This window comes from Alexandromys fortis, unplaced genomic scaffold (genome assembly GCF_014885135.2).
Source record: "Alexandromys fortis isolate MF-2015 unplaced genomic scaffold, M_Fortis_MF-2015_v1.1 scaffold_15, whole genome shotgun sequence".
Taxonomy (NCBI): Eukaryota; Metazoa; Chordata; class Mammalia; order Rodentia; family Cricetidae; genus Alexandromys; species Alexandromys fortis.
The window spans coordinates 18,813,787-18,825,138 of record NW_026067911.1 but is presented as its reverse complement, the minus strand read 5'-3'; the positions used below and the strand labels follow the sequence as shown (position 1 = coordinate 18,825,138).

Below are 11,352 nucleotides of genomic sequence, written 5' to 3'. Positions count from 1 at the left end.
TCTCTCTCTCTCTCTCACTCTCTCTCTCTCTCTCTCTCTCTCACACACACACACACACACACACACACACACACACACACGCATACACACACACACACACTAGACATAAATACATAAATGTTTCTGAAGAGATGCTAGACACCGAGCTGTTTGCTACAGTTCTCCTGGGAGGGAGTAGCTGATGAGTGAGAAATAAGTACAGACTTGTGGACCGTGGGCTTCCAGAGTCTGTGTCTGTTAATCGGGGTTTTAGCCTCTTTCCAGAGCCCTGCTAAGCCCATACTTCCCGAGCTGGTGGTTTCCTTGCTACATTCTTCTTAGTAAGCCTGAAAATCCTTTATCCAAGTTGGACATATCATGGAGTTTAAATGTCCACAGGGAGTAAATTTAAGATCAACTGAAAACCAGGTGCTAATGTCGCTCTACATTGCTGGCAGCTTTGGCCGGAGTTTTGTTTGTTTTATTTTTAAGCTGGAGAAAATTCTGATCTTTGTCTCCATTGAGATCTGATCCCACATTTGCTTAATTAAAAAAAAAAAAAAGTGGAGCACTCTGTTGTTAAGTCACAAAAATCCAGCTATATGAATATGTGATTCTAATGCTCAGTGTGTCTTCTATGGGACAAGTATACCAGGAGCCAGCTGTATTTATTCAAACTCGCTTTTCTTGGCATCCTACAGATAAGTATATTTGCTTTGCCATCTGAATTAGAAGTTAGGAGCACCCAGTTTTAGCTGCTTTTCTCAATGCTGGGTTGAAATACCCAACAGGAAGCAACTTACAGAGGAGGGGCCACATGGCATCCACAGTCAGGAATCACTGGAAGATGAATGCTGATGCTTAGAGTAGGACCCCACCCCTTGGAATGGTGCTGCCCACAGTTAAGGTGGCTCCTCCCACCCCATGGAATGGTATCACCCACAGTTAAGATGGCTCCTCCCCCTCATGGAATGGTGCTGCCCATAGTGAGGGTGGCTCTGCCCACCCTAGTTAACCTAATCTAGCTTTTTCCAAAGATGTGTCAAGAAGTCTGTCTCCTGCATACTTCCAAATCCCAGCACACACTGTATGTATGTATACTACATGAGTACTTGGTGCCCTTGTAAGTTAGAAGAGGGCATCAAACCCCCCTAGAACAGTTGAGATTTGTTATCATACAACTGGAACAAGAATTTCTATTTCTGACAGGGGAAAAAATATTTATTAATGGTATTGGATTTTGCTCCTGAAATTTCTGAAATCCCATCCTACCTGTTGGTGACAGATGATGGGACAGATACCCAGGACCCTCTGCCTCCTCTTTGTCCATACTGGAAGCCAACTGTGCCAAGGTGTACCAGTTAGAGGTCACTTAACAAATGGGATCCCTTCCTCATAGGCTGTTCAAGGAACAGTTGTGACTCAGAGTCCCCAGATATTCCTCCAGGATAGGCCATTTATACAGCTTAATGCTGCCTAACTCCTTCCTAGTCAATGCAGTGTGTGTGTCTGCGCGTGTGTGCATGCGTGCATGTGTGTGTGTGTGTGTGTGTGTGTGTGTGTGTAGCAAGGGTGCAAAAAAAACCCCACACAATGCAGGTCAATGTCCAGAAAATATGGATTCCAAAAGAAAAATTGCCTCCTGCATGTTGGCGGAGGAAAATGTAAGGGGTGCTATATGTTCTATGCTTTTGTTTGTTGGCTTTTACGTGTATGGATGTTTTGCCTGTATGTATGTATGTGTACTATATGAGTACTTGGTGCCCTTGTAAGCTAGAAGAGGGCATAAGACCCCCTAGAACTGGAATTACAGACAGTTGTTAGGCACCATGTGGGGGCTAGAAACCAAACCTCGATCCTCTGCAAGAACAGACAGTATTCTTAACCGCTGAGCCATCTCTCTAGCCCTGGTGTGATATGGACTTTTGGAAACTGTTTCATTCTCTGTAAAAGGAAAAGTGAGAACGTGCATGTGTGTGAATATGTGTGTGTGTGCATGCATGTGTGTGCATGCACGTGTGTTTACACTCAAATGCATGCTTGCATTGAATATGCAGTATTTCCCTGATTGACTGCAAAAAGTCCTAGAAAGTGGAAGGCTGAATAGCATGTGTCCGGTGCTCAGCCTTGTTATCTACAGCGACTTCAGGAGACCCTTTCTGCCTTCATGTTTTCAGACTCTCAGGTGCTCCGGTGAAACCTCATCTACTGAAAGATCTAGACGAGAGCAGGCCAATCTGATACTTGATTCCTATTAAAACCTAAACTAGGTGTAGAGTTTCACGCGGACCCAGTGAATTTCTAAAGGTCCTTCCTCACCCCAAGTGTCCCCTGGGATTAGCTGTAAATTGTAACTGATTGGGAAAACTACCAGCTCAACTGTTTCCTGTAGAAGGAAAATAAAACGCCTTTGCTGGAAACGTAGCTGCACCAGTGGGAGAAGGTCTGAGCACTTTACACAAGATCAACATACTGAAGATACAGTAAGAAAACACTGGTTTGCCCAGGGCAGTCTGCCGCTGTGCTTACATTAGGTACCTTGGACCAAGGCCTGTCTGCATTAGCCACGTTGATGTTTGGTGCCAGGTAATTCTCTTCTTAAGACATAGTTGGTTTTATTTTTATTTTGAAGTATATGTAGGTTTGTGTGAGTGCACATGGGCACATGATTGTGAGTTCAGGTGTCAGAACACAGGTGTCTGATCCCTGAGAGCAGGAGTTATAGATGGTTGTAAGCCACCTGAAACGGGTGCTAGGAACTGATCTCAGGTCCTCTGGAAGAGCAACAAGTACTCTTAACCACTGAACCCTAGGGAGATAGTTCTAAGGATTTGTGTATGGATGCAGGGTGGGATCTGTCTGTCCTGGGTATTGTAAGACCCTTGGACTCCCCGAAGATGTTGTTCCTCCGTCTTCTCCCCATCCCTTTCCTCTGCAGTTATGACAACCAAGACTACCTTGTCTAAGGGCTGAGGAGCTGTCTAAGGGGGCTAGGGAGCTGTCTAAAGGCTGGGAGATCTCAGTAAGTGCTGCGGCACAGACACGAAGACCTGAGTTTGGATTCCCCAAACCCCCATAGAATCAGGTTTGATTGGCCCCTGTCTCTAATTTCAGCTTTGGCCTATGGGTGTAGGTTCAAGACAAGGCAGTCTCAGGAACTCACTGGGCAATCCGCTAACGGGTGAGCTCCAGGCTTAGTCTCAAAATATAAGGTGGACAATGAGTGATCAAAAACAAACACCTAATGCTCGCTTCTTGGCTTTTGTATGCATTCAGACACACATGCACGTGTACATGTACACTCAACATGCATGTGTGCACATGTATAAGAGCATAAAAACACAAAGTCTCTAGACTTTGCCAAAATGTTCCTCAGTAGCAAAAAATGATCAGGCATTCCCAGAGAGCACTAGGTTAGACTATATCAAAGGCACTGTGTTTGCTTTTGAAGGGTGCCCTTTAAAAATGCCTGCCTGGGGTAGGTATGACCTCTGTGTTGTGACTGTTATCTCAAAGCGTGTTAGCAGGTTCACCGTGCACGGCCCATTAACCAAGGAGAGAAAAATGTCATTTACTTTGGCCTAAGAGACCAGTTTGTCAACTGGCCTTCATTTTCTACCAAGTAGACACCAAAGTCCAAAATTCCTCAAGAAGCCTGGTCAGGGCTTCATGTGATTGCTCAGAACAAACGGATGCTGGGGTTACCTTTCTTTACAGCATTTTCTGAAGAACTGGAAATCACACCAGAAATGCTCGACATTTGGAACATTACAAAGTCCAGAGACCATAGACTACCTAACATTAGGACCGCGAGTATAGCTCAGCCTGCCTCCACTTTGTTGTAATACCGAAGAAAATTGGGCTCAAGATTTGTTAGCCATGCCTCTATAAATTTTTATCCCAAAATGCCATTGAAGATTTACAGGGATACCTTATCATAGCTAACCTGATACTACTTCTTATTGCTAATAATATATTTTTCCCTCCATAAGACATTGTTGCTTAACAAATAAGAATAGTAAAAATACTCCTAAGACCTTTTCCTAGCTGAAAGAAAAAAAAATTTTTTTAAGTAGCGCATGGTGCCACACTCTTTTAATCCCAGCACTCGAGAGGCAGAGGTAGGCAGATCTCTGTGAGTTTGAGTCCAGCCTGGTCTACAGAGTGAGTTCCAGGACAGCCAAAGATACACAGAGAAACCTTGTCTCAAAAAAACAAATATATACGTACGTATACATATCTATTTAGCTTGAAAACAGTTGGATTCAAGCTTTAAATTATTTTCCAAACATAACACTTATAATCTTGGTGTTTTAAAAAGACAGAGGTGGCCTTTTAAAAACGTGCTTGTTGAAGAAGCGTGGACAGTGAACACTTGATAATTATGTAGAGGATAAATGGGCCCCGTCAGTTTCTTCTCCTGCTTCTTTCTCTTCCTCTCCCTCCTCTCCTCCCTTCTCCTGCTCCCCTCTCCAACCTCTCCCCCATCCCCCCTTCTCCTCTTCCCAGCTATATATGTAAACAAATTATTGTGTTTTAGAGACCTAGAGGATTCCATTGTGTTGCTTGCCTAACTTTGAAGGGATCAGACCCGTTACCAAAGGGTTTGACTAATTAAATCCTCCTGCAGGTTAAGCAGCAAGGCTCCCTTTGCAAATCTAATCTGAAATAGACGAGAAGAAACAATGAACACAATGAACTGACCTGAGACCCTGAGGCTGCCCACGGTCTCTGTCTCTCTCCCATCTCCTCAATGCTTTTCTTCCTTCTCTCCTTTGTGGACAAGGCTGTGCTGATTCCCCGCAGGCGCAATAGCTGGATAACCAGGCATAATTCCATAATTGTTTTTAATTGTAGAAACTTAAAGTTTACAACTTTGAAAACAAAACAAAACAGAAAGATAGCTCATTAGGGAGAAGGAAGCCAGGGAGTGAGCGTGGGGAGAGGAAGGCAAGAGAGAAGTGACCAGGACAGGGGTGGGAGCTGGTGTGGCTGGGCCAGCCATGCATGCAAGTATAGAATGTCCCAGCGAAACCCTTGAATTTGCGCAGTTAAGATGATTGAAGCGTTATGATTTTAAAAAGAAATCCCAAATTTCAGAAACTTAATTTTTTGCTGCCAAAAATAGAGCCGAGAATGTGTGAACAATTCAGATTTCAATCTGCACAGCCAACAAATAAAGAAAAATTAGCTCCAGCTCTAAGAAGGTTCCTCTTAGTTCTGGCCTCCCACTGTCTGAGTTCAAAATCAATCACAGCATTTTGATCATAGAATGACTCTTCTGCTCCCATCTCAACCAAACCTCCCAGCCTTGCCATCAAATTTAAATGCTGGTGATAATGGGACGAGAGGAATTAAGGGCTTGATTGTTGTGGTTTCCTTCTTAACAATCAGCTTAAGAAACATATACTTTTTTCATTTTTATACTTTTGTCCGTTCTCAAAGCGTAGTTGGGCCATAGTGCTTGTGGGCTATTTGGCTTCACCTCACTGTGGTGTGGGGTACGGTCACACTGATGGTAATCAGAAGCCTCACCTCACGGGCAGTCAACTACAACACACTAAACCGGTTACTCCTGGAGGTGGTGGGCCACGCCCCCTCCCTCCCCTCCCCTCTTCTTGGGGTGGGGAAGCCTGTCTGGCCCTGGCGCCACAAAAGGAATTAAGCTTTGGTTTGAATAGAGACCCGGAGGCCATTAAGTTTATTTTAAGAACACGTTGCCAGAGATCTAATAAATTTATTTGTAGCTTCAGGCAGGGCTTGCGTGAAATCTCGCTGCACCAGGTGTTTGCTTTTGTGTTTTTTTTTTCCTCTCCCCAGAGGGTGATTGGGTGTGGATCTTCCTAACTCTGCTCTCTGGAAAAGCAGTCAGGGCTTCTGTGAAAAAGTTTGTTTGCTTACGTCTTTATTTCTATGGGAAATCAGAAAGATAATAGCAAATTACTTCTTGGTGGCTTTAAAAAGAGAGAAAAGGTAAGACCTCCCCAAAGTTAAAAACATACACAGGTATAATATATTAATACTTTTATATTTCATATTTGAAATGCTTAACAATATAAGCCTATCAAAGGACCACTAGAGCAGGCTCAAACCACCAGGTAATATATTCATCTTTCACGGTAAAACAGTGCCTTTACAATCAGTCCATCGAAACTACACCTTTCTGAGGCATTGATAAAAGAGCAAGTGAGGATTAATTGCCGGTCCATGCCCTACTCTAAAATACCTAATGTCTATTTGTGCTGTTCAACAACATAATTATTTCTTTAATGCATTGCCTGATCAGCAAAATTAAGTGAAAGAAAAAAAAATCCTTAGCTGCTTGCGTGACAAGAATGAAAATAACTAAGTGTTAGCTTCCAGGCTGCAAATGCTCCTGGAATAGTGGGTGAGAGTTCACCTTGCAATTACCTGTGTTTACTTTGTCCTTTGCCCTTTTCAGGTGCACATTCAGGTGGATGTGCGCCGGAATTCCTCATCCTGAGTGTGCATACCAGCAGCCAAGACCTTAGTTCCACCAAGTCTAACTCAGGAGGTGACATGTGACACAAACCAGTCAGGCTTGATTGAGCAAAGGCTCTCAAACCCTAGGTCAGAAGATGGACATCAGTGGTTCTTCTGTTGTGAGGGGGTTGCAAGGATGAAATTAAGCACATTCCTTTTAATTTTAATTCCTTGTTTGTTGGGCGGGGCAGGGGGGGCATGAGGGGGCAGCTGAAGCTTAGGGGGGAGGAAAGGGTTGTACTTAGTTACTAGAAGGAGCCCTGAAGGCTCAGGCTTGAGGCTCCCACCCAGCTGTGGCCTGCTGAACCCCTCCATCAGAAGTGGTTACCTCTCAGCCTCCTCAGCCCAGCCTTGCGTAGCCTCCGAATCCCTTCTGAAGTTAGACACTCTGAGCTCTTGGTTCATTTCTGTGTTCATCTTACTGTCTGGGGGCCTCGGGGTCTTGGCCAGCAGTGGAGGGACAGTCTATCCCATGGCATCAGTTTATGAATTCATTAACCCGAGAAGATTAAAAGGGTGCTAGCATGGTCTGAAATTCAATGGTGACCTCAATGAACTGATTCGATGACTGGGAAGAAGTAGAAGAAAAGAATACCGGAAGTTGGTGTTAAATTGGCCCTGATTTACTCTATACACGGATTTAACCCCATGCCCTCTGACCTGGTTCTCAGAGTGTAGAAATCCCTGACCTACTGTGTGTCGAATGGGGGTTATAATGGTTCAGGTGATTACAACTTAAACACCATGTGCCCATGCTCAAGACTGACCACTGAAATGCCTTGTGTTGATTTTAGGGGTTGCAGTTACGTTGTTACGGATAGGTGAGTTTGCAAATATAGAATGGAAGATTCGTGTGGACTGGGAATATATCAACCTGTGGTGTAGTCTGTGGATATGGATTTAACCCTTCGGAGCCTTGTGTAGCAGTACCCATTATGTACCACCTTCCATGGCATTCGTGGAAGTATATATGGTGAACCACACCCCAAAGAGCACCCTACAAGGCGTGCTGTGGACTGTGGTACCCTTGGCTTCTAAGGGGGATGGGGATGTTTGTCGGCCTCGCCATCACATCTTCTTACAACTGCTTCTCTGCAGAGACTGCACAAGAATACAGAGTAAGGTAGATGAGATGGCTCAGCGGGTACACATATCGCCAAGTCTGGTGACTTCAGTCCAATCCCCATAACCCGCGTGACAACAGAAGAGAGCTGACTTTCAACGCCTACATGCTGTTCTCTGACCTCCACACTCAGTCGGTTTTAAGCGTGGACCCACACAGTGCACACACAAAATAAACCTTATATATACATGCATGCATACATACGAAGAGTAAAATGTGAGCTAAGCCGTACTAAAGCTGCTCTCAGAGTTGTTCATGGGGCAGCTCTGAATATATCCTGTCTCCATCACTCTCTTTGCTGTGTTGGGTACACCTCCTTATGCCTCCCCAGAAGATAGCTGTGTGTGTGTGTGTGTGTGTGTGTGTGTGTGTGTGTGTGTATGTGTGTGGGGTGTGTGTGCACATGCACACATGTACTAATATCCAACTGTGCCCCGTTCCCTTCCACTTCTCCCCTACCATTCTCTACAAGTTCTTTTACTGCTCAGTGGATCTGACCCGTTTTTTTCTCTGCAGCCTCTTTTATGCAACTTATAAGGCAGTGGAAGCGTGGGTGGGGCTACTCAGGCTGAGGGGGTGGGGCTACACAGGCCGAGGGGGTGGGGCTACACAGGCTGAGGGGTGGAGCTACACAGAATGAAAGGAGAAAATGATTTATTAATGACCAGCTGTTGCGCGTGTGAGTAATTTTAATGCCTTAACTGAAGTACACTACTTAGCAAAACATAGAAGCATTTGCTGTAGTATGTAGTCTGGAAAACAACGCAAAGTAAGGGCAGTTCTTGGTCCGCCTCCCATTGGTCCCAGTGGCTTCAGAGTCTAAGGTGTTCTTATCTGTGTGTCCGCGTCCCCTCAGCGTGAGCCGTCCCCTCCTGCTCTCAAGTCAAACTTTGGGCGAACCTCATCTACAGTCAACTTCTTCTCTCCGATTTCCAGTGACTTCAACAACAAAAAGAGTAAAAACTAAGATGTAGCAAATTCGCTAGGCACCCACAAAACTGCGTTCTCTTAAGTCCTCTTGTTCCTGGGTTTCTCATCCAGAAGCACCTTTCCCTCCACCACCCTGAATGTTCAAATGGCACCCTGACTTAAGGACCATTTAACCACTGTCTCTTCCACGTGTTGTCTCGGATTCCCTCTGGATGAAGTAATCCCTCCTCCACGTACGTGCAGCTTCAGCCTCAGGGCAGCACCTGCAGTACTTGACAATCTCTGGCGTGTATGGTTTGCGTTTGCGCATGCGCCATGCCCCATAGTTGACGACTGACTCCTGGAATCCAAAGACCCAGGCTGGCTTATGTTTTGTATCAGGTAGTATTCAGAGAGCAGTAAAATCAGTCTGACTTTAAGGGTCAGGGATCTGGTTTCTACAAGCTGACAGCCTTTCCTGTGAAGAGGCTAAGGCCAGTGCAAAGTTAGAGATGCATCTTGTCACAGACACGACAGTGAAATGAATCCTTTACGTGAGCATAGCGGGAATCACCAACTCCCATAAGCATAACTGGAATCTCACCAACCCAGTCCTGATGGTGATTAAGGCGGCTGGCTTGCTTTTAAAGTAAAAACTTTCTAAAATTTGCTTAAAAATAAAATGGCACAATTTTGCCTATAAATCAGATAATAATGATGCCACAAATCTTTTCCAATATAAACACCCATTTCTAGGTGAACACCCTACTATTGACCTACATTTCCAGCCCTTAAATATCTGTCTCTATCTTTGGCTTTGAAAGGTTAAATCCAGATTAGCTTTCGTTTCATTGTGGATGCCTATTTGACTTCTAGGGAAGTCTCTAGATTGAATCTTATTCTTGGCAAGTGGAATTTACCATAAAAGGACAGTTTTCTGCTAATTAACTTTTGTCTAAAGACAGATTCCTCATCAAAGCTAAATGTTAGGCCTCCTCCCTCACCAGCACAGGTCAGGGCTGTGGCACACTGTGGGATGGTTATTAAGTGTGCCCTTTGTCTTAAGGGAAATCAGGAAAGCCAGGGTTTTTCCGGGAGGGATCTCTGAAGATCTGCGATTCTTTGTTATTCTAAAGTCACTATTGAGTCTGAACTGAAAAAGAAAATTGTAGCAGCCTAAAGACCAGCTGGAAAAGTTCAAAGGAAGCCTTCTCATCAAAACCTTAATGGCTCTGGTGTCAGGGCTTGGGGACAAAGCATTGGGGAGTGTGGTTATCAGCTGTCAGGCACCTGTTGTGGAGATTTATGACACAAGCCATGGGCCTTAATTTGTTTCCAGCTCCTGGGGCATCTGACACCAGGGGTCTGCTTTTAAAAAGCAGCCAATCATGTAAATAAAATTTGTCTGGTTTTTAAATGGATTAATTTTATGGACAATTCCACATCCAGTCATGTAGCCTTAGTTCACAGCATTGACATGTATTATTCCCATCTACGGAGGTTAGATTCATTTATATGGTATATAAGAAGCAAGGTTGATTTCTACTGTGTTTGTAAAACACAGTTCAGTTCTACAGGATCAATCACATTCTTAACACACGGAGTTAAAGTCAGCAGAGTTTAGTCCTTCTGTGTCCCGGCATCTTCCTTTCAACAAGGGACTACTGAGGTGCTGCAAGTTCTAAACCTCAGGATGGCTCATGTGTTCAGAGAAGTCAGGTGGCAGCTCATTGTTTTGAATTGGACTTCACAGGTGTGACTTGGTGCTCTGTAGTTAAATATCCACTGAAGAATCCCAGCTTTATACTAAATTCTAAATCCCTGTGTAATTCATTTGGACCATATCATCGTCCTTGCAAAAAGCAAAAGCTCTGGGTACTGTTTCTGGTTTTCTTTCAATGAAAGTGTTGGGAACCCATGAAAATATTTATTCAGCCAGATGTGACTGGGAACCTGTGGATAAACCAGCAATTTGGTACCTGTTCCAAAATGAAAGACAATTTAGATGTATCCTTAAAAACAATATTTTTAAATGAAAGGATTCAGTAGTGGACGTTACATGAGTGTCATATGACCCAGTAAATGAGGCATTTCCTTTAATCGAAGCAGTAGAATTCTACTCCATTTAGTGACTTTTTTTTTTTTTACTCTAACAATAATGAAAACAAAGTGACTGTTCTCTAGATCAGGGGTCAGACTCAGAGGCAGAAACAATCAGAGAGAAAATACCTACATTTAGGAAATGAGGCTGTCGAAAGTATTTTGTAGGAAAACTAATCCAACAAAGGGGCCAGCGAGTGCTACAGCTTGCTGGGGTGTCTTGATTCATTCAGGGGTGATCAAAGCCCTCCACCACCCAATAGTCTTCAGTGTGTAGTGTTTAGAAGATGTTGCCACTTCTTAGACTATTTCAGGAAAGAGAATCAAATTGTAAGACTGGCTAAATATTGTCAAATTTGGAAAAATAGACATTGCCAAGAGGAGGAGAAAAGTGATGGGTGTTAGAAAGGAGCCCATGCATCATGCAAGCCCCACCCCCATGTTTGTACATTTAAAAAGAATACAGCGAAGGGTTGGATATGATCGCCTCTCTTCTATACAAGTGATGGCGCACTGTGATATCCTGTCTGTGTACACGAGGGGTGCTACTAACATCCGGTAGTTAGTGATTCCATCCCTTTCTCTTTTTTTATATTTATTTATTATTTATTATGTATACAATATTCTATCTGTGTGTATGCCGAAGGCCAGAAGAGGGTACCAGACCTTATTACAGATGGTTGTGAGACACCATGTGGTTGCTGGGAATTGAACTCAGGACCTTTGGAAGAGCAGGC

General features: G+C 44.0%; 1 protein-coding gene across 1 annotated transcript in view; it reads left to right on the top strand.

Annotated features, from left to right (window-relative positions):
- Frem2 (FRAS1 related extracellular matrix 2) overlaps nucleotides 1-11,352 on the top strand; it is a 128,526-nt gene that overhangs the window by 42,483 nt on the left and 74,691 nt on the right. The gene's annotated exons all lie outside the window — the stretch shown is intronic.